Raw genomic sequence first — 22,003 nt, 5'->3', positions numbered from 1 at the left:
ATTCTCCCGCACCCTGCTGGCAAGAGTACTCCAGCAGGCTGCCAGAAACTGTCTCCCCACAGCCAGCCCCGCTCCCTTTCAGACCAGAGAAGCAAATTTTGAATTTTTTTTAGCACAGCTGGGCCACAGCTGTGTGCTAATTGGGCCACATGCGGCCCGCGGATCCCAGGCTGAAAATCGCTGCTTTAAGCAGTTGAATGAGAATGTGACATTAGAAGGAAATAATTCAAGCTGGGAGAGAGAAGTAAATTATGCCATTGACCATTTTCTGATTACAATTAATGCTGTAGTTAAGAATATTGAAATGGTCATACTGAGTCAGACCAGCGATCCATCTAGCCCAGTATGCTGTCTTCTGACAGTGGCTGGTGCCAGATGCTTCAGAATGAGTGAACAAACAGAACAGGGCAATTTGTCACATGATCCATCCCCCTCGTCCAGTACCAGGTGATTAGGGACACACAGAGCATGAGGTTGCGTTCCCGATTATCTTGGCTAATAGCCAGTGGTGAGCTGGAGCTGGTTCGCGCAAACCGGTTGTTAAATTTAGAAGCAGTTTTAGAACCGGTTGTTACGGCTCCCTGAGCTCCCGGCTGGGGAGGCTCCTCCAGCCCCTCCCCCGCCTTCCCCCCTCTCGCAGAGCCTCAGCATGCGGCGGCGCCGGCACCAGCGCTGTGGAGCGCTCCTGGGCAGCTCTGCAGCGCCTGCCGCTTTGAGCAGCATGGTAAGGGGGTGGGGCTGTGAGCTCCAGCGGGCCACGCGGCATCCATACATGCTGCCCTGAGCAGCATGGTAAGCGGGCTGGGCCGGGGCCGGGAGGAGGGATTGGATAAGGGGCAGGGAGTGGTTGGAGGGGGCGGAGGTTCGGGGGGGGGGGCGGTCAGGGGCCGGGGCGCGGGGGTGGGGGTTGGGTAGGCAGTCACCACTGCAGAAAGTCCCAGCCAGGCTGGGGCTTGGCTGGGGCAGCCCCCCAGGCCAAGGGGGCCTCGACTCGCGGCACGAGGGAGGGTGCATGGTGTAGGGCTCAGTGTTATAGAAGGGGGCTGTTGGAGACAGGGCCGGCTCTAGGCACCAGCAAAACAAGCAGGTGCTTGGGGCGGCACATTTCTAGGGGCGGCATTCCAGCGCCGGCCATGCCGCCCCTAAAAATGTGCCCCAGCTCGCCTCCGCTCCGCCTCCACCTGCTCCCCTGAGGGCGCCACCGCCCCTCTGCTTCTCCCCCCTCCCTCCAGGCTTGCCGCGAGTGAAACAACTGTTTGGCGCGGCAAGCCTGGGAGGGAGGGAGGGAGGGAGAAGCCAAGCGGCGGCATGCTCGGGGGAGGCAGTGGTGGTGGAGCAGAGGCGAGCTGGGGCGGGGAGCGGTTCCTTTACCCCTCCTGTTACTTCCTGCGCTTCCTCCCCTACCCTTGCTCACCTCCGCTCCTCCTGCTCCCCTGAATGCGCTGCCTCTCCCTCGCCTGAGAGGGAGGGGGGAGAAGCGGAGCCGCAGCGTGTTCAGGGGAGCAGACGGAGCAGAGGTGAGCTTGGGCGGGGGGTTGCAGGGGGAGCCGCAGGAAGCAATGGGAGGGGGAATGTGGCACGCCCGGGGGAGGAGGCGGGGCTGGAGATTTGGGGAAGGGGCGGAGCCAGGGGGGGCACAAAGAAAAGCGGGGACGGCCAAAAATTTTTTTGCTTGGGGCTGCAAAAATCCTAGAGCCGGCCCTGGTTGGAGAAGGGGCTTGGTGCTAGACGGGGGTCGATGGAGCAGCACCGTGTGGGGGGTGCAGGGCTATGGAAGGACTGTGGGGCCCCGCGTCCTGTCTCGGGGCAGGGGCCGCGCTGCGGCTGGTACCTGCGCTGTGCAGCCATCCAGGCAGCCGCACCAGGGCCCCATGCGCAGAGGCCGATCTGATGCCGCCTCGCTGAGCAGCTGTGGCGAAGCACCAAGCTGCTTCCTGCCCAGCCCAGGAAGCGCGAGCGGCTGTGCTGGGCAGGGAGATCAGGCACCATGTGACTGGGTGCTGTGTAGGACCGGGGAGCCAGGCCCCTGGCAGCAGCAGCCTCCTCTGCCTCAGGAGCCGGGCAGGGCTGGCTGGTGACATGGCTGGGGGCTGCCTTGGGCATGCTGGGGCGAGCCCCCCTAGTCTCTCCTGCTCCTGCGCTGTGGGGCTGTCTGGCCTCCGCCACTCGGGGGCGCTCACATCCCGTGGTGAGGAGTCGGGAAGATGGCAGCCTTTGCCTGCAGGGAGCCGTTGCCCCACATGCCGGGAGCGACTCCACTGATGCAAGGGCTGCAGGACTCCTGCGCCACCAGCAGGCACCTGGGATGGAGAACGGGCCTGGGGAGGGCAGGGGGGCAGGAGAGAACCTGGGGCAGGGCAGGAGGGGGCAGGACCGAGCCTGGGGGGCAGGACAGAGGCACATCCCTTAAATCAGAACTTTTTATAGGGAACCGGTTCTTAAGATTTTGGCAGCTCATCACTGCTAATAGCCACTGATGGACCTATCCTCTATGACCTTACCTGGTTCTTTTGTGAACCATTTATACTTTTGTCCTTTACAGCATCCCCTGACAACGAGTTCTACAGGTTGACCATCTGTTGTGCGAAGAAGTACTTCCTTATGTTAGTTTTAAACCTGCTGCCTATTAATTTCATTGAGTGACCCCTGGTTCATCTGTTTTGTCAAAGGGGAAGTAACTCTTCCCAATTCATTTTCTCCACACCATTCATGATTTTATAGACCTCTGTCATGTCCTCCCTACAGGGCCATCCCTAGAATCATAGAATATCAGGGTTGGAAGGGACCTCAGGAGGTCATCTAGTCCAACCCCCTGCTCAAAGCAGGACCGATCCCCAATTAAATCATCCCAGCCAGGGCTTTGTCAAGCCGGACCTTAAAAACTTCTAAGGAAGGAGATTCCACCACCTCCCTAGGTAACACATTCCAGTGTTTCACCACCCTCCTAGAGAAAAAGTTTTTCCTGATATCCAACCTAAATCTCCCCACTGCAACTTGAGACCATTACTCCTTGTCCTGTCATCCACTACCACTGAGAATAGTCTAGATCCATCCTCTTTGGAACCACCTTTCAGGTAGTTGAAAGCAGCTAGCAAATCCCCCCTCATTCTTCTCTTCTGTAGACTAAACAATCCCAGTTCCCTCAGCCTCTCCTCATAAGTCATGTGTTCCAGTCCCCTAATCATTTTTGTTGCCCTCCGCTGGACTCTCTCCAATTTTTCCACATCCTTCTTGTAGTGTGGGGCCCAAAACTGGACACAGTACTCCAGATGAGGCCTCACCAATGTCGAATAGAGGGGAACGATCACGTCCCTCGATCTGCTGGCAATGCCCCTACTTATACAGCCCAAAATGCCATTGGCCTTCTTGGCAACAAAGGCACACTGTTGATTCATATCCAGCTTCTCGTCCACTGTCACCCCTAGGTCCTTTTCTGCAGAACTGCTGCCTAGCCATTCGGTCCCTAGTCTGTAGCGGTGCATTGGATTCTTCCGTCCTAAGTGCAGGACTTTGCACTTGTCCTTGTTGAACCTCATCAGATTTCTTTTGGCCCAATCCTCCAATTTGTCTAGGTCCCTCTGTATCCTATCCCTACCCTCCAGTGTATCTACCACTCCTCCCAGTTTAGTGTCATCTGCAAACTTGCTGAGGGTGCAATCCACACCATCCTCCAGATCATTTATGAAGATATTGAACAAAACCGGCCCCAGGACCGACCCTTGGGGCACTCCGCTTGATACCAGCTGCCAACTAGACATGGAGCCATTGATCACTACCCGTTGAGCCCGACAATCTAGCCAACTTTCTACCCACCTTATAGTGCATTCATCCAGCCCATACTTCTTTAACTTGCTGACAAGAATACTGTGAGAGACAGTGTCAAAAGCTTTGCTAAAGTCCAGGAACAACACGTCCACTGCTTTCCCTTCGTCCACAGAACCAGTTATCTCGTCATAGAAGGCAATTAGATTAGTCAGGCATGACTTGTCCTTGGTGAATCCATGCTGACTGTTCCTGATCACTTTCCTCTCCTCTAAGTGCTTCAGAATTGATTCCTTGAGGACCTGCTCCATGATTTTTCCGGGGACTGAGGTGAGGCTGACTGGCCTGTAGTTCCCAGGATCCTCCTTCTTCCCTTTTTTAAAGATGGTCACTACTTAGGCATATGCAGAATACGCAGCTGTGTAGGGCACCATGTAATTTGGGTTACCAGATTTTATGGTGCCCTAGGCAGCTGCATGCAGCATATGTGGCACTGGCTCCAGCGGCCAGCCCCATCCCCCAGGCAGCCCCCCTGCTCCACCCCCGCCCTGCCCCCATTCCATCCCTTCCCCCAAGCTCCCTCCCTCGAGCAACGCGGCCTGTGGGATTAGCAGGGGTACAGGAGCCGGCAGAAGGGGTTGGGCCGCCCCCACACTAACCAGCGGTGGCGGCGGGAAGCAGAGCGACCCGGCCCCAGCCCACTCCGCTCCGCCAGTTCCCAGCCGCGTTGCTCTGCTTCCCGCTACCGCTGCCACTGGGGAGTGCGGGGGCGGGCCTGACCACTTCCTCCCAACCCCCTCCCACAAGCGACAGGGCTGGGAGCTGGGAGAGTGGAGCGAGCTGGGGCCAGGTCGCTCTGCTTCCCGCTGCCACCAGTGAGTGCGGTGGGGGCGGGCCCGACTCCTGCTGCCAGTGTCAGACCCCCTGCTAATCCCCCATGCTGCCCTGGGCCTCCCTACCCTGCTGCTGCCCCCCACAGCCCTGCAGCCCTTCAGCGCAGCTTCCCCCCACCCCCTGTGGAGGGGCCAGCTCCCCAGCAGAGTGGCTGCTCCCCCCACAGGGAGGTGCAGGCACTTGGGCTACATAGAGCACCACCACAGGTAGGGACGGCCCTGCCTCCCTGGTTGTCTCTTTTCCCAGATGAACAGTCCCATTTTTTTCAATCTCTCTTTATGGAGGTTGTTCTATACCCCTAATAATTTTTGTTGCCCTTCTCTGTACTTTTTCCACTTCTAATATATCTCTTTTGAGATGGAGTGACCAGAACTGTACACGCTATTCAAGGTGTGGGAGTACCATAGATTTATATAGTGACATTATGATATTTTCTGTGTTATTATCTATCCCTTTCTTAATGGTTCTTAACATTCTGTTTGCTTTTTTGACTGCCACTGCACATTGAGCAAATGTTTTCAGAGAACTATCCACAGTGACTCCAAGATCTTTCTTGAGTGGTAACAGCTAACTTAGACCCCATCATTTTGTATGTATAGTTGGGATTATATTTTACAATGTGCATTACATTGCATTTATCAGCATTGAATTTCATCTGCCATTTTGTTGCCCAGTCACACAGTTTTGTGAGATGCCTTTGTAACCCTTCGCAGTCAACTTGGGGCTTAACTGCCCTGAGTAATTTTGTATCATCTGCAAGCTTTGCCACCTCACTGTTTAACCCTTTTTCCGGTTCATTTACGAATACATTGAACAGAACTGGTCCCAGGACAGATCCTTGTGGGGGGCTGCTATTTTCCTCTCTTCACTGTGAAAACTGTTTATTGCTACCCTTTGTTTCCTATCTTTTAACCAGTTATTGGTCCATTAGAGGACCTTTTGTCTCATCCTGTGGCTCCTTACTTTGTTTAAGAGCCTTTGGTAAGGAACCTTGTCAAAGGCTTTCTGAAAGTCCAGTCCAAGTACACTATATCCACTGGATCACACTTGTCCACATGTAACTTGACTCCCTCAAAGAATTCAAATAGATTGGTGAGGCATGATTTCCCAAAGCCATGTTAACTCTTCCTCAACACGTCTTCATCGATGTGCCTGGTAATTCTGTTCTTACTATAGTTTCAACCAATTTGCCTGGTATTGAAGGTAGGTTCACCGGCCTGTAATTGCCAAGATTGCCTCTGGAGCCTTTTTAAAAAATCAGCCAGCTATCCCCCAGTCATTTGGTACAGAGGCTGTTTTAAGCAGTAGGTTACACACCACAGTTAGTAGTTCTGCAATTTCATATTTGAGTTCCTTCAGAACTTTTGGGTGAATGCCATCTGGTACTGGTGACTTATTACTGTTAAATTTATCAATTTGTTCTAAAACCTCCTCTACTGATAACTCAGTCTGGGACAGTTCCTCAAATTTATCAGCTAAAAAGAATGGCTCAGCTCCCTCCCACTTCTGCAGTGAAGACTGGTGCAAAGAATTCATTTAGCTTCTCTGCAACAGCCTTGTTTTCCTTGAGTGCTCCTTTGGCACCTCAATCGTCCAGTGGCCCCAGTGATTGTTTGGCATGCTCCCTGCTTCTGATGGACTTACAAAAATTAACAGCAGTTTTTTTTTTTATTTTGGCAGTTGCTTTTTGAATTCTTTTTTGGCCTGCCTAATTATACTTTTACACTTGATTTGCCAGAGTTTATGATCCTTTCTATTTTCCTCTGTAGGATTTAACTCCCATTTTTAAAGCATAACTTTTTGTCTCTAGCCACTTCTTTTTACTCTGTTGTTTAGTCCTGGTGGCATTTTTTCTAGTCCTCTTACTCTTTATTTTTTTTAATTTGGGGTATACATATAATTTGTGCCTCTACTGTGGTGTTTTTAATAAAGCTTCCATGCGCCTTGCAGGCATTTCACTCTTCTGACTGTTCCTTTTAATTTCCGTTTAACTAGCTTCATCATTTTTGTGTAGTTCCCCTTTTTGCAGTTAAATGCTACTGTGGTGGGTTTCTTTGGTATTTTCCCCCTTACAAGGATGTTACATTTAATTACAGTATGGTTGCTATTACTAGTTTAGGACTTAATCAGACTGTTTATTATTATCATTATTATTTAGCATTTATATTACAGTAGCCCCCAAAAGGCCTCAGTCAGGAATGGAGCTCTGTTGTGTTTGTACAAAAGCTAACACCTATAAAAACACACTTCCTGCTCTGAGGAGTTTACAATCCAGCTCCTCAGCAATGGAATTACTCCCTGTTTCTCTGCTCCCTGTCCACCACCTCCCACATGACATGGACCTATTTCTTGAATATATGACTGCGTACCCAGCAGCTGCCATTGCAATCAGCACTTCTGAAAATAGGACATAAATATAAATGTAGGTGCCTAAATATAAATTATGGGGCCTACCTTTAGGCATCCATTTTTGAAAAGCTTCATGTTATCCTCTGTCTGATACTGCACAGTGGAAACAAAGAGAGAAGCAATTTTTCATGTGGTACATTTGTATGTAATCCTTGCAGGGTAATAGCTTTCCTACTGTAAATAAGATTTTAAAGAGCAGAGAAAATCTGCTTTTCACTTACTGATATTTGTCATGACAGCAATATATTTGAAACTAAATGCATAATAGCATTTAACCACCAGAGGGAATGGTGAGTGCTTGTAGGCTGTCTGAGCCAGGGAAGGGGAAGAGACAGGAGTGAGGAATCCAGATTTTGGGCACTTAAGCGCTATTAACTTTCAATGAGAGATTGGTGCCTAAGGATATGATTCCCAAAGGTATTTAGGCTCCTAAGTCACTGAGGTGCTTTTGAAATTTTTACCCTTCTCTCCTCAATGTGTGTAAATTATTGATCCCATCTTAAGTGAGTGAGCCTCTATCCAAACTAGGGAACAATTGTTGAGGCAACATGAGCCTGAAGAGACATAATCCAAGAAACTTCAGTTCTGCCAGCCAATTAACATGCACATTAGTGCCAATAAGGGACAAATAAGTTTTCATGGTTCACTTTCGGTGGTTATCTAGGGCAAAATTGGTGACATTGCTTTTTCTGATATGGAAAGTTCGTGCTTCATAATTGGGGGCTTAACCTTGCAGCTGACCTCATTGCAGAGATTGCCAAAGTATCTAGGCATAAAGGATGGGAGAGAAGATGGGAATAGGCCCAGAGATAGCTAATTCTGGAGGCAAACCTTCACTTCTGAAGAGAGAGCCTTTTCTTTTGTTAGTTACACTTTCTGTAGTTGAACAGACATTAACAAAATCTGCAAGAAGCCCTTTGAACCCAAAATGGGGATTGTTTGTCCGCAATCTCTATTTCTGTGACCTGTCAAAGTGCCTTAGACAAAAATAAACTGTTTTCTAAAATAAACAGGACAGATTTCACTTGATTCACAGTAAGTGTGTTGTTATTTCGCACTGTTCCTGGTCTGCCAGGCTGGGTAGGCTAATGTGAAAAATTGATATATCATAAGTTTTGTTTTTTCTCCAAATATGTCATCAGGTATGTTTCCTAATGGAATTCAAGTATGGAAATGACTAATGACAGTTATAAAAATCTCTTTCCATTCATATCAGGGATGTTTTGAAGGAGGCTCCTGGGAAACCCCTTGTTAAAAGTTTTCTCCAAAATGAAAGGTTTCAGAGTAGCAGCCGTGTTAGTCTGTATTCGCAAAAAGAAAAGGAGTACTTGTGGCACCTTAGAGACTAACCAATTTATTTGAGCATAAGCTTTCGTGAGCTAAAGCTTATGCTCAAATAAATTGGTTAGTCTCTAAGGTGCCACAAGTACTCCTTTTCTATAATAGCTTAGTGCTTACAGCTAAAGGAATTTTCCTTTATTTCAGATGATGAAAGGTTGGGACTTGTGTGCTGAAGTTCTCAGGTTAAATCCCCACTGATGACCTTGGGGCCTATATGTAGAAGGCCACTATATGTTACAGTATCATCATAAAGACAATTAAAGATTACAGGTCAGGATAGCAGCTGGTGTATGTTGGCTGAGTGATGCCAGTTTCCACCAAGTGATGATCTAATCCTATACATTTGATCTCTAGTTGGTGTTATCAACTATTGAAAGTAAAACACTTAAAAGAAGCATTCCTATTTTGTGAACTTATTGACATGAAAGGTGAATGTCCTGGAGCTGTGTGTCTATTTTAACATTTAAGTCCATTTAACTCAAAGTTGTGTGTGTAAATTCTTTGTATTTTTCAAACATTTTTTAACATGTAAAAGGCACTCAAGGTAAGTTACTAGGGGATAAGAGAAGTAAGTGAGGGAGGGGGCCTTTCATTAGATTAGAAAGGGGGTTAAAATAGAATCTGCTTGAAATATTTTTGCTGCTTTTCCTTTCAATTTCAATTCATTTTCACTCTGACAATATCAGTGGCTCCCTCAGATGGCAATTCAAGCCACTCCTAGTTCCTAATTGCAGATGCTGATAAAGATTGAGGCTGTGAATTTCAAAAGATAATACTATTTTTTTCCCAATAACATTTAGAAACAGCCCATGGACCGGACTGTTCCCCCAAATCCACACAGGGAGGTGCACATGGATCATCCCCATTCTGCATGGGAAAAGGACTTACCCCGACATTGCACCATGATCCCTGCAGATGCCCCTCTGCTCAGCCTCTATGCCGATGGAGGGGATGAAGACTGAGTTGGCCAGGGAAAGAGTGGTCATGACTGCAGGAATTGGGAGAAATGCACAATGTTCTACTTCCAGTCCTACACAGGTTAGTCAGAAGATAATACAGCTTGCCCTCACTTGGGATCCCAGAGGCAGTTGCAGCCTGGAGAGTCCTTGAGCCATGCTGCCAGGAGCTGAGGAGCATCAATCTAGAATCTCTGGGATTGTGCCAGGTTTGGAGACCAGCCCAGTGGCCTTTTCCACAGGGAGAGGCAAACCTTGCCCCTTTTGGGGACAATAAGGTGGGATCTCAGTGAGGAGACCCTTGTGTAGATTTCCTCCTCCAGAACATTTCCTCAAGAGAGGGATGATCTGGACCTTTGTTACAAAAAGTTAGTATTTAGAGTCATTGTAACCACATTCTACTTGGACTCAAAAGTGTAGGAGAAAATAGCTCAGGTATCCTCCAGGAATTTGTGCCCTCTGTTCTTTTGTTAGAAAGATCCAGTGAAAGCTTCATGCTATTAAAAAGAATCATGCCAAATGGAATAGCAGAAGGGGCATAAAAGCTCTGGACAGGAGGCAGAATTAATGGTGCAAAACTGATTTCTCAATTCTCATCACTCAAGACTGTCACAAAGGTGAACATGCTTTGGAAGGGGGCAATGAAAGAGTGGTGGTTCCTTTATCAGAGCTGAAAACATGAGAGAAATTGCCACAGGAAAACAATATTAATAGTAGGTTTCAGAGTAGCAGCCATGTTAGTCTGTATTTGCAAAAAGAAAAGGAGTACTTGTGGCACCTTAGAGACTAACAAATTTATTGGAGCATAAACTTTCACGAGCTACAGCTCACTTCATCGGATGCATTCAGTGGAAAATACAGTGGGGAGATTTATATACACAGAGAACATGAAACAATGGATGTTATCATACACACTGTAAGGAGAGTGATCACTTAAGATGAGCTAATACCAGCAGGAGGGCAGGGGGGGAGAAAACCTTTTGTAGTGATAATCAAGGTGGGCCATTTCCAGCAGTTGACAAGAACGTCTGAGGAACAGTGCGGGGGAGGGATGGGAAATAAACATGGGGAAATAGTTTTACTTTGTGTAATGACCCATCCACTCCCAGTCTCTATTCAAGCCTAAGTTAATTGTATCCAGTTTGCAAATTAATTCCAATTCAGCAGTCTCTCGTTGGAGTCTGTTTTTGAAGTCTTTTTGTTGTAATATTGCGACTTTTAGGTCTGTAATCGAGTGACCAGAGAGATTGAAGTGTTCTCCGACTGGTTTTTGAATGTTATAATTCTTGACATCTAATTTGTGTCCACTTATTCTTTTACATAGAGACTGTCCAGTTTGACCAATGTACATGGCAGAGGGGCATTGCTGGCACATGATGGCATATATCACATTGGTAGATGTACAGGTGAACGAGCCTCTGATAGTGTGGCTGATGTGATTAGGCCCTATGATGGTGTCCCCTGAATAGATATGTGGACACAGTTGGCAACTGGCTTTGTTGCAAGGATAGGTTCCTGGGTTAGTGGTTCTGTTGTGTGGTATGTGGTTGCTGGTGAGTATTTGCTTCAGGTTGGAGGGCTGTCTGCCTTAATTGAAGGGACTTTTGAAGTGGCAGAGAGCGATGTTGGAGAGCATAAATAAAGATGAGATTGGCTAAACTGACCTCCACCTCTCTGGAATCTGACAATTAGTTTTACTATCCAGGCAGCTGCATCAGTGACAGTGATACATAATTAACCCTGGTATAGCCCTGTCCTTCCAAAACACTAATATACAAGATGAATTAAATCTTTAGGCAAATGAAACACCATGGACTGAGTACAGAAAAAAACATACAGCTGCCCTTCAGAATAAATAAAATAGAGGCAAGAGAAGCTAAGTACTGTCTTATATGTATATAGTGCTGTTCATCTGTAGGGATACCAAAGCTCTTAACAGACAGCCTCTGGTCCCAAGCCTCTTTTGGAAACAACGCGAAAGCTCCTTTTGATTTCAGTGGACAATGGATCATGCTCAGCATACAAAACCAGGAACCCCTTCAGCAATGAAATGTAGCTACTTCTGGAATGGAGGGTAGCAGCTAGTTAGACAATCAGGGCAGAGGTGTGCTAAATAATAGTGGAGGAGGGGATTTTTTTAAACTAAGGACACCAGAGCAAACTTTAGCAAAGTCAAGCACTGTGATGTTTTTTTGTCTGTGAAAAGCAGACAGAACTTTAGTTTTGACCAAACGATCCTACCCAGCTCTCAAAGGAGATCAGATTTTTTGTCCCAGAAAAACAAAGAGTTGAGTCAACATTACGGAGAGTTATATCTATGGATCCAGTGAACCTAGCCAATACAAACCTGAAACTTAGGCCACCACGCCATCTCCTCTGATATACATGAAACATGGCTTGACCCACATTTCAGAGGAAAAGGTTGAACCAGACAGAACAGATTTCTAAATGAGGAGGAAAATATTTTCATTATTTTTATTTATTAAATTCTGGTACTTATGAAGTACATCTGTGTTTCCCCAAATATGGGTTGCCACCTCCTGGAGGAGCATGAAGGAAGCCAACATAGGGGCATTTAGAAAAGCTGGATGAGCACAAGTCCATGGGGCCAGATGTGCTGCATCCGTGGGTGCTAAAGGAGTTGGTGGATGTGATTGCAAAGCCATTAGCCATTATCTTTGAAAACTCATGGCGATTGGGGTTGGGGGAGCCAACCCGGATGACTGGAAAAAGGCTAATGTAGTGTCCGTCTTCAAAAAAGGAAAGAAGGAGGATCCGGCGAACTACAGGCCAGTCAGCCTTACCTTAGTCCCTAGAAAAATCATGGAGCCAGTCCTCAAGGAATCAATTCTGAAGCACTTAGAGGAGAGGAAAGTGATCAGGAACAGTCAGCATGGATTCACCAAGGGCAAGTCATGCCTGACTAATCTAATTGCCTTCTATGACGAGATAACTGGCTCTGTGGATGAGGGGAAAGCAGTGGATGTGTTATTCCTTGACTTTAGCAAAGCTTTTGACACTGTCTCCCACAGTATTCTTGCCAGCAAGTTAAAGAAGTATGGGCTGGATGAATGGACTATAAGGTGGATAGAAAGCTAGCTAGATTGTCGGGCTCAATGGGTAGTGATCAAAGGCTCCATGTCTAGTTGGCAGCTGGTATCAAGCGGAGTGCCCAAAGGGTCGGTCCTGGGGCCCGTTCTGTTCAATATCTTCATTAATGATCTGGAGGATGGTGTGGATTGCACCCTCAGCAAGTTTGAAGATGACACTAAACTGGGAGAAATGGTAGATACGCTGGAGGGTAGTGATAAGATGCAGAAGGACCTAGACAAATTAGAGGATTGGGCCAAAAGAAATCTGAGGTTCAACAAAGACAAGTGCAGAGTCCTGCACTTAGGACGGAAGAATCCTACAGACTAGGGACCGAATGGCTCGGCAGCAGTTCTGCAGAAAAGGACCTAGGGGTTACAGTGGACGAGAAGCTGGATATGAGTCAACAGTGTGCCCTTGTTGCCAAGAAGGCCAATGGCATTTTGGGATGTATAAGTAGGGGCATAGCGAGCAGATCGAGGGACGTGATCGTTCCTCTCTATTCGACATTGGTGAGACCTCATCTGGAGTACTGTGTCCAGTTTTGTGTCCACTACAAGAAGGATGTGGAAAAACTGGAAAGCATCCAGTGGAGGACAATAAAAATGATTAGGGGACTGGAACACAAGACTTACGAGGAGAGGCTGAGGGAACTGGGATTGTTTAGTCTGCAGAAGAGAAGAATGAGGGGGGATTTGATAGCTGCTTTCAACTACCTGAAAGTGGGTTCCAAAGAGGATGCATCTAGACGGTTCTCAGTGGTAGCAGATGACAGAACAAGGAATAATGGTCTCAAGTTGCAGTGGGGGAGGTTTAGGTTGGATATTAGGAAAAACTTTTCCACTAGGAGAGTGGTGAAGCACTGAAATGGGTTACCTAGGGAGGTGATGGAATCTCCTTCCTTAGAGGTTTTTAAGGTCAGGCTTGACAAAGCCCTGGCTGGAATGATTTAGTTGGGGATGGTCCTGCTTTGAGCAGGGGGTTGGACTAGATGACCTCCTGAGGTTCCTTCAAACCCTGATATTCTATGATTCTATGGAATGGACAGATGTATATAGTCAAGTGTGAGGTTTTTGTTTTTTAAGTAAACCTCTAAGCTATTATAGTTGCAAATAAAACCCATCAAAACTGCAGCTGGCATGGAGATGGCTGCCTGAGTTAGCAGAGAGCCTGAAATAACAGCTGCATGGTATGAACTGCCATCAGTGTTAACTCAGATGCCAGTGATGGCTCTTTAATTGTCAGCATCCATATTGTTAAATATTTTACTGCTCATCTAAGCAAGTAAGAAAAAAAATAGATTATGAAGATCATTATCAAGGCTTCCTGCTTTGGGGAAGCAGGAAATGTATCCATTGAAATGAGTAGCACTTTAACAACACAAGGCAAGGCTGTAGGGGATTCCAAATTGGTTTCACTTTCCTGAAGAAGGAGTCTTATATTTCAGAAGTCTGGGAAACACAGAAGTACATACTGGTTGGACTGGGCAAAAATTAAGGCAATTAAACAGAGAGGTCCTGAGTCTGCATTCAGATCCATGGGGTGCATTCTTGTGCCAGCAATGAGCCTTTCTGATGTTAATTGGAACTGCTCACACAGATCTGATTGCAGGATTGGGTCCAAGACTCTCTCTCTCTAAAAACTTTAGAACTCTTTTTTTTCTTAAAACTCTTTTCTTTCCTTCCCTAGGGAATGCTATTACAAAGAGCCATTCATTTCAACATTCTAAAAGGATGTGACTGCATTGCACTGAAACAAATACAGTAACTAGTGAAATAGAACCCTGGCATATACACACAACTCTCACTTACAAAGTGAGGTGACGTTGATACAGTATAATCACTCAGCAGAAGAGATCATTTTTAGAGAAGCAGATGTCTCACCTAATGATCCAGATATTGAGAAAGAGGGATCAGCTACATCATTTACTAACCAAGAGATGTCACTTGTTGACGCTGACACATAATTTCTTGAGCCAGATATATTATTAAATCAGGCACATCACTTACTGAGTCAACTGTTATAAACTATTATCTACTGAGTCCAATATAATACCTGTTCAAAAGATGCATCATGCATCAGCTGCTACCTACTAACTAAATGTGTCACCTGCTAAAACATTCAGTATACAATCAGGGGGTCCATGAGTGAAATGCCAGACCTTAAAGTAGAGAGAGGGTATGTTGTTTAAGAATGAACATACTGGATGGAACATGAAACCATGAAATTGACATACACTTCTCACCTCCTTCTCAAGTGTCTAACTGGCGTCCAGTCTCCTTCCCTATCACATTCAGATTCCTCCCCTTCAAAGCCCTGCATGGTCCCATCCTAGCCTACATCTCATCTCTAACATTTTGCAGCTCCCTTGCTCAAGCCCTGACACACTTCAGCTCCCTCTGATACTCCCTTTGTCTCCTACTCCCACAAATGATTCCAGGCCTTTTACACCATGTAGAAAAGGTCGAAGAAGCGTAAAGAGGCTCTAAAAACCCTATACACTGCCCAGGGATTGCCTCTGTACAGGAACTGAGGCAGACAGCCCTACAGCTCCTCCAAGCTAGGAGTGGGAAGGGTGAATCTGCAGCATGCAGCACTGCAGTGAGTGATTCTGGCAGCCAAAAGAGCAGCCCAGGGAAATTGTTGTAATGTAGACAGGCCCCCAGGGATGTCTAAATTATGCTAGGGGTCACAGAGCACACCAAGATAAGCCACCACCAGAGCCTATCACTCTGCCTAGACTGTGAGGGCCATGCTGCACTTTTAGTCAGTCCAGAACAGCCTCTCGCCTCATGTGCTAAATGCCTGATTTTGCTTGCTGTCAGTAAAATCCATTGCACAACTCCCATTGACTTCAAGGAGTGTCCTGCTTCCTGAACATTCACATGCCTTGACGAGCGAAGGAAATTGCTTACTTTTCATACCAACCATGTGAAACCCAAGAGCTTCAGAATCCTTCTCTTTTGTTTCCCTATAGGATCCCAAAGTTTCACACTGAAAAGGGCTCCAGAGTGCTTCTAGAGACCCTGCTTTCTTTTAAAGTGGCAACTGCTAAGTCACTTTCTCAGAGAACCTTATCTGATATCTGGGTCTTATGGTAATTAGAGCTTGCTGAATACTTTAGATTAGATAAAAAGAACAGGAGTACTTGAGGCACCTTAGAGACTAACAAATTTATTAGAGCATGAGCTTTCGTGGGCTACAGCCCTCTTCATCAGATGCATAGAATGGAACTTATAGTAAGAAGATTTTATATATATATATATACACACACACATATACATACACACATACACACACACGTACAGAGAAGGTGGAAGTTGCCATACAAACTGTAAGAGGCTAATTAATTAAGATGAGCTATTATCAGCAGGAGAAAAACACTTTTGTAGTGATAGGTTTCAGAGTAACAGCCGTGTTAGTCTGTATTCGCAAAAAGAAAAGGAGGACTTGTGGCACCTTAGAGACTAACCAATTTATTTGAGCATAAGCTTTTGTGAGCTACAGCTCACTTCATCGGATGCATACTGTGGAAAGTACAGAAGATCTTTTTATACACACAAACCATGAAAAAAAATGGGTGTTTACCACTACAAAAGGTTAGCACAATTTCCCCCCTCCCCCCCCCCCGAACCACTCTCCTGTTGGTAATAGCTTATCTAAAGTGATCACTCTCCTTACAATGTGTATGATAATCAAGGTGGGCCATCTCCAGCAGTGGGTTTGTGGGGGTGGGGGGGAGAGAAAACCTGGATTTGTGCTGGAAATGGCCCAACTTGATTATCATACACATTGTAAGGAGAGTGATCACTTTAGATAAGCTATTACCAGCAGGAGAGTGGGGGGGGGGGGGAGAGAAAACCTTTTGTAGTGGTAAACACCCATTTTTTCATGGTTTGTGTGTATAAAAAGATCTTCTGTACTTTCCACAGTATGCATCTGATGAAGTGAGCTGTAGCTCACGAAAGCTTATGCTCAAATAAATTGGTTAGTCTCTAAGGTGCCACAAGTACTCCTTTTCTTTTTGTAGTGATAATCAGGATGCCAAGAAGGTGACAAGAAGGTGTGAGGATACTTAACATGGGGAAATAGATTCAAGATGTGTAATGATCCAGCCACTCCCAGTCTCTATTCAAACCCAAGCTAATGGTATCTAGTTTGCATATTAATTCAAGCTCAGCAGTTTCTTGTTGGAGTCTGTTTTTTAAGCTTTTCTGTTGCAAAATTGCCACCCTTAAGTCTTTTACTGAGTGGCCAGAGAGGTTGAAATGTTCTCCTACTGGTTTTTGAATGTTATGATTACTAATCAACAGGGATGTTCTAAGAGTAAGGTAGCCTCTTGTAAATTCTAATCAGCGTGACCCAGACTAACATAGTTCTTTTTATTTAAATACTTTCAGTACAAAGCCGAAGCCCTGAAATAAGATTAGGAGCGGGTGGCACAGAAACAGCTTTTGTCAGTTTATGCTACAGATAAATAGACATGGGCACAAAATCACATCTGTTGAAGCTGGTGTAAAGAGCTGCACAAAGGAAGCCATTTGCAATACCCGTGGTAACAAGTTGTATTGGTCCTACAAAACCGAAGAGCTATGCTGTATATTCCTGAGCACCATCTATGGCACTTCATCTGTGAGCTCTTTATATATCTACAGCAGTCTTATAACATCGCTCTTCCCATACTGGAAATTGAGTGATTTCAATGAACCATACAGTCTTTGAAATGACTAGGCAGCTTTACAGCTCTTCCACTTTGTGTGGTTTTATCAAGAGTTTCTTCCTTCTTTTGCCATTTACCACCAGGAGGAGATCTCTGTGCCACTACATTTTCTGGCATCGCCTTTGCCAATTCCCAAGATGTGAAATGAGTTTGGATCTGGGCCTGCTTATGAACTATGCAGATGAGATCTAACTCTGTAATAGACCAAGTAAAACCTGGGATCTGGCCAACTTCGTGGAAGTACAGAAGCTGCATGGATGCAGGCTTTATGGTTTGGGCCTCTCTCTAGAAATAAGCACAAATATTAATAAGGAGCTCTACTACCCAAAGGGTTCCAACACCTAACAGTCTAGCTGTGCAGTTGCTCCAGGTGCACAACTCTCATTGGCTTCAGTGGGAATTTTATACATAGAGCAGCTGCAGGGTCCGACTCTAAAGAAGGGGACCCCTGAAGTCCAGAATTTTGTTAATCGATACACATGTATTGGAGATACTCAGTGAATGGCCCGATAGAAGGGCAAAGTGTCATAATTATGTAACCCTTCTGCCCGTCAGAGTTGGCAGCAACAAGGGCCGGGTTCAATATCTAGAGGATTCATTCCAATAACACAAGGCAAACTGGCTCGAGCCCCCACCCAGTGACCTGGGACAAATATATACCACCCCCGCTGGGCGCCTCCAAGAGGCAATACTTCCCCTCTCGCAAGCACATAGTCTGAGTGTAGCAAAAAGCCTTTTAATAACAGAGAGAAACAATGTAGCATTATGTTGGGGAAACACCACCAACAGGATTCGTAACACAACCCATGAGAAAAAAACCCACCCCAAGCAAATTGGGGCATGCCCTTTTCCTTTGGTTCTTGAGTCCAGCAACCCAAAATCACCCAAAGTCCCAAAAGTCCAATGACCCAAAAGTCTCTGTCCCTGGTCAGGGCAGCCCCAGAGTTCGAAAGTTTATCTGCAGAGCTTTACCTCCCAGCCTGGGTGGAGATGGGGGGGGAGGGGAGAGGTAAGGGGCACCTTACATGATCTGAAGCTGACCGCCCCACAGCTCCATAGGCCTTCGCTCCGCTCCGCCAGCCACCCCACGAACTGCTTTGCTCTGCTCCGGGGCCCACAAGCAGCTCCCGCCGTCCCACAAACTGCTCCGCCAGCCGGTCCACGAACTGCTCCGCTTCCTACAAGCAGCTCCCGCCGTCCTATGAACTGCTCCACCAGCCTGTCCACAAGGCACTCCAGCCATCCCACAAACTGCTCCACGATATATCTTCAGGCTCCCCCACTACTTAACACAACGCTCAGTGATTTCAGCTCTTAGTCAGTTCAGCTCTTTGGTGAATTCAGCTTGTAGTAGGGGAGCCTCAGTGCTGGTACACCATTATCTCAAAGTGAGCTCAGCAGCCTGTAACTAGACTCCTAATAGAATCAAAATTAGCTCTGATATTCCACAGTGGAGAGAGAAGGAAGTGCAATTAGCATGTAAGGCCCTTACCCAGGGGCCCATACCACCAAGTATTAATACTTGTCCCCAGCCTCTCTCCATTCACAGAGTTTTGGAACCCATGACCCTTGCCTAGTGAGTGCTACTTAGTTGATGGTGAGTCCCTCCATCATAACAAAAGGCCAAGTACAGCTCCAAGCACAGTTCCCATAATCAGGGTAATAACAATTTATTCTTCCTGCCCCAATAACAGAGACACTGGGGATCCCACAGCAGCCAAAGTGACCATTTGGGCAGCTATGGCCTCATTCTAGGTGGGGTGGGTGTGCCTATGCAAATGAGATCGGCCCCTGAAGTTCTTTTTCTCAACTTGCCACACCTCACCACCAGATGTCAGAGTGGAGCTCATCCTGACACTGCTTACAATTATTTCATGTCCTGGCTTTTAAACATTTAATCCCCAACTATAAAATTGCAGTATATTTTGTTCTGTAGGAGGAGGAGAAATACATTACTTGTTGTTGGTCTGTTAGATGGTGTCACGGTAACCACTCTTGGCCAGGTACTTTGGTGGATGACTGCGATTGCATGGGGGCAAGATGGCTTTGAACCATTTGTATGCCCCCTCTTCCTGATCCTGGGGACCAAGGGGCTCTGCAACATAATTTAGTGCAGTTTCAGGGCTGCTCTAATATATGCCTGGCTGCCCACAGTATCACAGGGCCACCCCAGCAGCTGGAGATTGCTGGGGCATAGGAACAACAAAAATATCTTTTGGGAACACTCAAGAGTGGTGGATCCACCAAGCTAAAGGCTTCCTTGCACTGCAGGATAGGCAGAAAACAGCTAGAGAGCAAGGCCAAGAATCTGCCCCTGTGTCTCCTTAATCAAATGAAATACTTGCACGTTATGTCTAATTTAATCTAGACAGTGCAAAAGACCCCTCCAGAGATGTTATCCAGAGCTGAAGAGCTGAATAACCATAGAAAAGCTAACAGTGCACTATCTGTGCAACTTATTTAATGAGAGCCCCACAGAGCCCTTCTTTGTGGTGTATTGAAAACTCGGTTATAATTGTGATCTATCACTTTAAATTCTCAGGGGTCTTCCTGGTTCTGCTTGCAGCAGATGGCTCTGTAGGGAAGCATGTAATCAGAGTCAGTCTGTGCCAGCAAGCTTTGAGTAAGGGGGATGAATTGTACATCGCTGCCTTTGAGAGCAGCCTGTTCTGTCTCTCTCTGTTTTGGGTCCTTGTGTGCCAAGGTTCTGAAGTCTAAGAAATAAAGTAGTATTACATTGCAACCTTCGAGCAAGAGTATTTTAGGTTTTTATCCAACTTCTCTGTGTGTATGCTGTGAAACCTAACACTCTCTCAACCTTTCATTTTTCATCTATCAGCCAGGGCCCCCCTTTCTCTGGCCAGCAATTTTACAAATGAATCAAAATGGCATGAAGAGTGTGTCCAGCTGGCCTCAGAAATCCACTTTACTGGTCAACAGTGTATGAGCGCTAGAGAGGTTAAGGAAGAGAATACCAGATTAATGACTTTTCTCACTGTACTTTGGATCAGAACAGAGGCAGGGTAAAAGATAGTTTGATTTTTACTTTATAGTATCACTAGAATTTAATCCCAACTTTATCTGTCTTTCCAGTTATAGTGCTTTGATGTTCTAACATAATGACTGTAAGTGGCTAATGCAAGATACTGATCAAATATACCACAGGGCTGGGTGGCTCCTGTGTACAGAACACTTGTACTGAGTCAAAGAAACTTATTAGGAACAATGACCTGATTTGTACCTGCTCGACAGCCTTCCCCTTACAAAACCACAAGAAATATCATGCAAAAAAAGCGACTTGCTTCACCAAGAGAGAGGAACCTACATAGATGGGCTGTCCAAGAGCTTGTTAAATGTACAAATTCTTTGATGCAGGGACAGAGATGGATTAAGGAAGGGTCTTTGGGCTCTGGAGTCCACAGTGAGAGGGGACCTGAATACAGCACATGAAAAGGCAGTGATACAGAACAGCTGATTGCTACTGGTGGCCTTTTTCTGGCCTGGCTCATCTACAGTCCTGACCCTTTACATTTCCTCCTGTCCTGCAAGAATGAAGTATCTTTTTTATTTTTACAGGAACCCAGTGGTGTTCAGTGGAATTCACCTAATGGACAAGAAATCCCCTGATGTCTTTTAAAGGGCCAGGACTGGACAGGAAGAGCAATGATTTGAGAGTGGGTCAGAAACAGGAGTCTATTAGGATGAAGAAGAAAATTATGTCAAGGGAACATTTGAGCACCAAACTTAATATGTCACTAATCTCAGCCCCGGCAATATTCGCTCCCTCTCTCAACTACATTTATTAAAGTAAAACAAGTTGTCCTTGCCAATGACCATGTTATACACACACTGGTAACATTTTACACAACATTATTCACTTTGGCACAGGCCCCCCAAAATCATGAGATTGGCTTAAAAGCATCAGATTTAAAAAATAATAAATTTGGGGTTCTTTTAATTTGCCTTCTGATGTTGAGTCTTCATGTTTTCAAGCTTTTCTTCACAACCATGATGGAAAAAAAATTAAAAACAAAAACTAAAACTGTACAATGAGTCTCACATAATCACATGCCTCCAAGAGCTGAGGCTTTAACAGCAACATCAAATACTGCAAGACTCTTGATAAAACCACAATGGTTGGCAACACTGCATTTTTCCCAGAGGGAGGACTACAGAAGTTGCAGGGCAGTAGAGAATCAGGCCCTAAAGCCCAGATTATGAAAGGTATTTAGGCACATAACGCCCATTGACTTCAACAGGAGACAGGCACCAAAATACCTTTGAGGATCCGGACCTTAGTGACTTCCTGAGTGCTCCAGAGGGACAGTCAGAATCAAAGCCAAGATTAGACCTCAAAATTATTTTATCATCTTTCTCTTTTGATTGCCAGGCACCACTGTATCAAGGGTCAAAGTTCTTGGCTCCCAGATGTGTGCTCAGACTACTATATCTCTCTCCAATAAATAATATAACAATCTACAGTGGAGAGAGACCATGGACCAAGTTCTCTATTGGTTACACCAGTTTTAGCAGAGTATAACTCCACTGAGTTTAAAGGAGTGACAGCTGCATAAACTTTAGTAAAAATAAGGAGGAGTCCTTGTGGCACCTTAGAGACTAACACATTTATTTGGGCATAAGCTTTCATGGGCTAGAAGCCACTTCATCAGATGCATGGAGTGGCACCCTTGGTCAAATTCACCTTGCAGCTAGAGGGGTCATCCCATTGTAACAGATGGGCTAAATAGGGCCATCATCTCAGCATGTATTTTGAAAAGACCAATACTCAGAAAATCATTGTATTGTTACTATTAGCAATGATCAATTTAAT

The 22,003-nt window shown here is 46.0% G+C and overlaps 1 long non-coding RNA gene across 1 annotated transcript; it reads left to right on the top strand.

Annotated features, from left to right (window-relative positions):
* The first annotated feature begins 780 nt into the window (after positions 1-780).
* On the top strand, positions 781-21,061 carry LOC141987401 (uncharacterized). Its single transcript, XR_012639519.1, has 3 exons — positions 781-792; positions 9,207-9,444; positions 20,749-21,061. It is a non-coding gene; the product is annotated as an uncharacterized LOC141987401 (long non-coding RNA).
* The last annotated feature ends 942 nt before the right edge of the window (positions 21,062-22,003 follow it).

Source organism: Natator depressus, chromosome 1 (assembly GCF_965152275.1).
Source record: "Natator depressus isolate rNatDep1 chromosome 1, rNatDep2.hap1, whole genome shotgun sequence".
Lineage (NCBI taxonomy): Eukaryota > Metazoa > Chordata > Testudines > Cheloniidae > Natator > Natator depressus.
The sequence above is the reverse complement of the archived record's forward strand: the minus strand, read 5'-3'. Positions and strand labels throughout refer to the sequence as shown.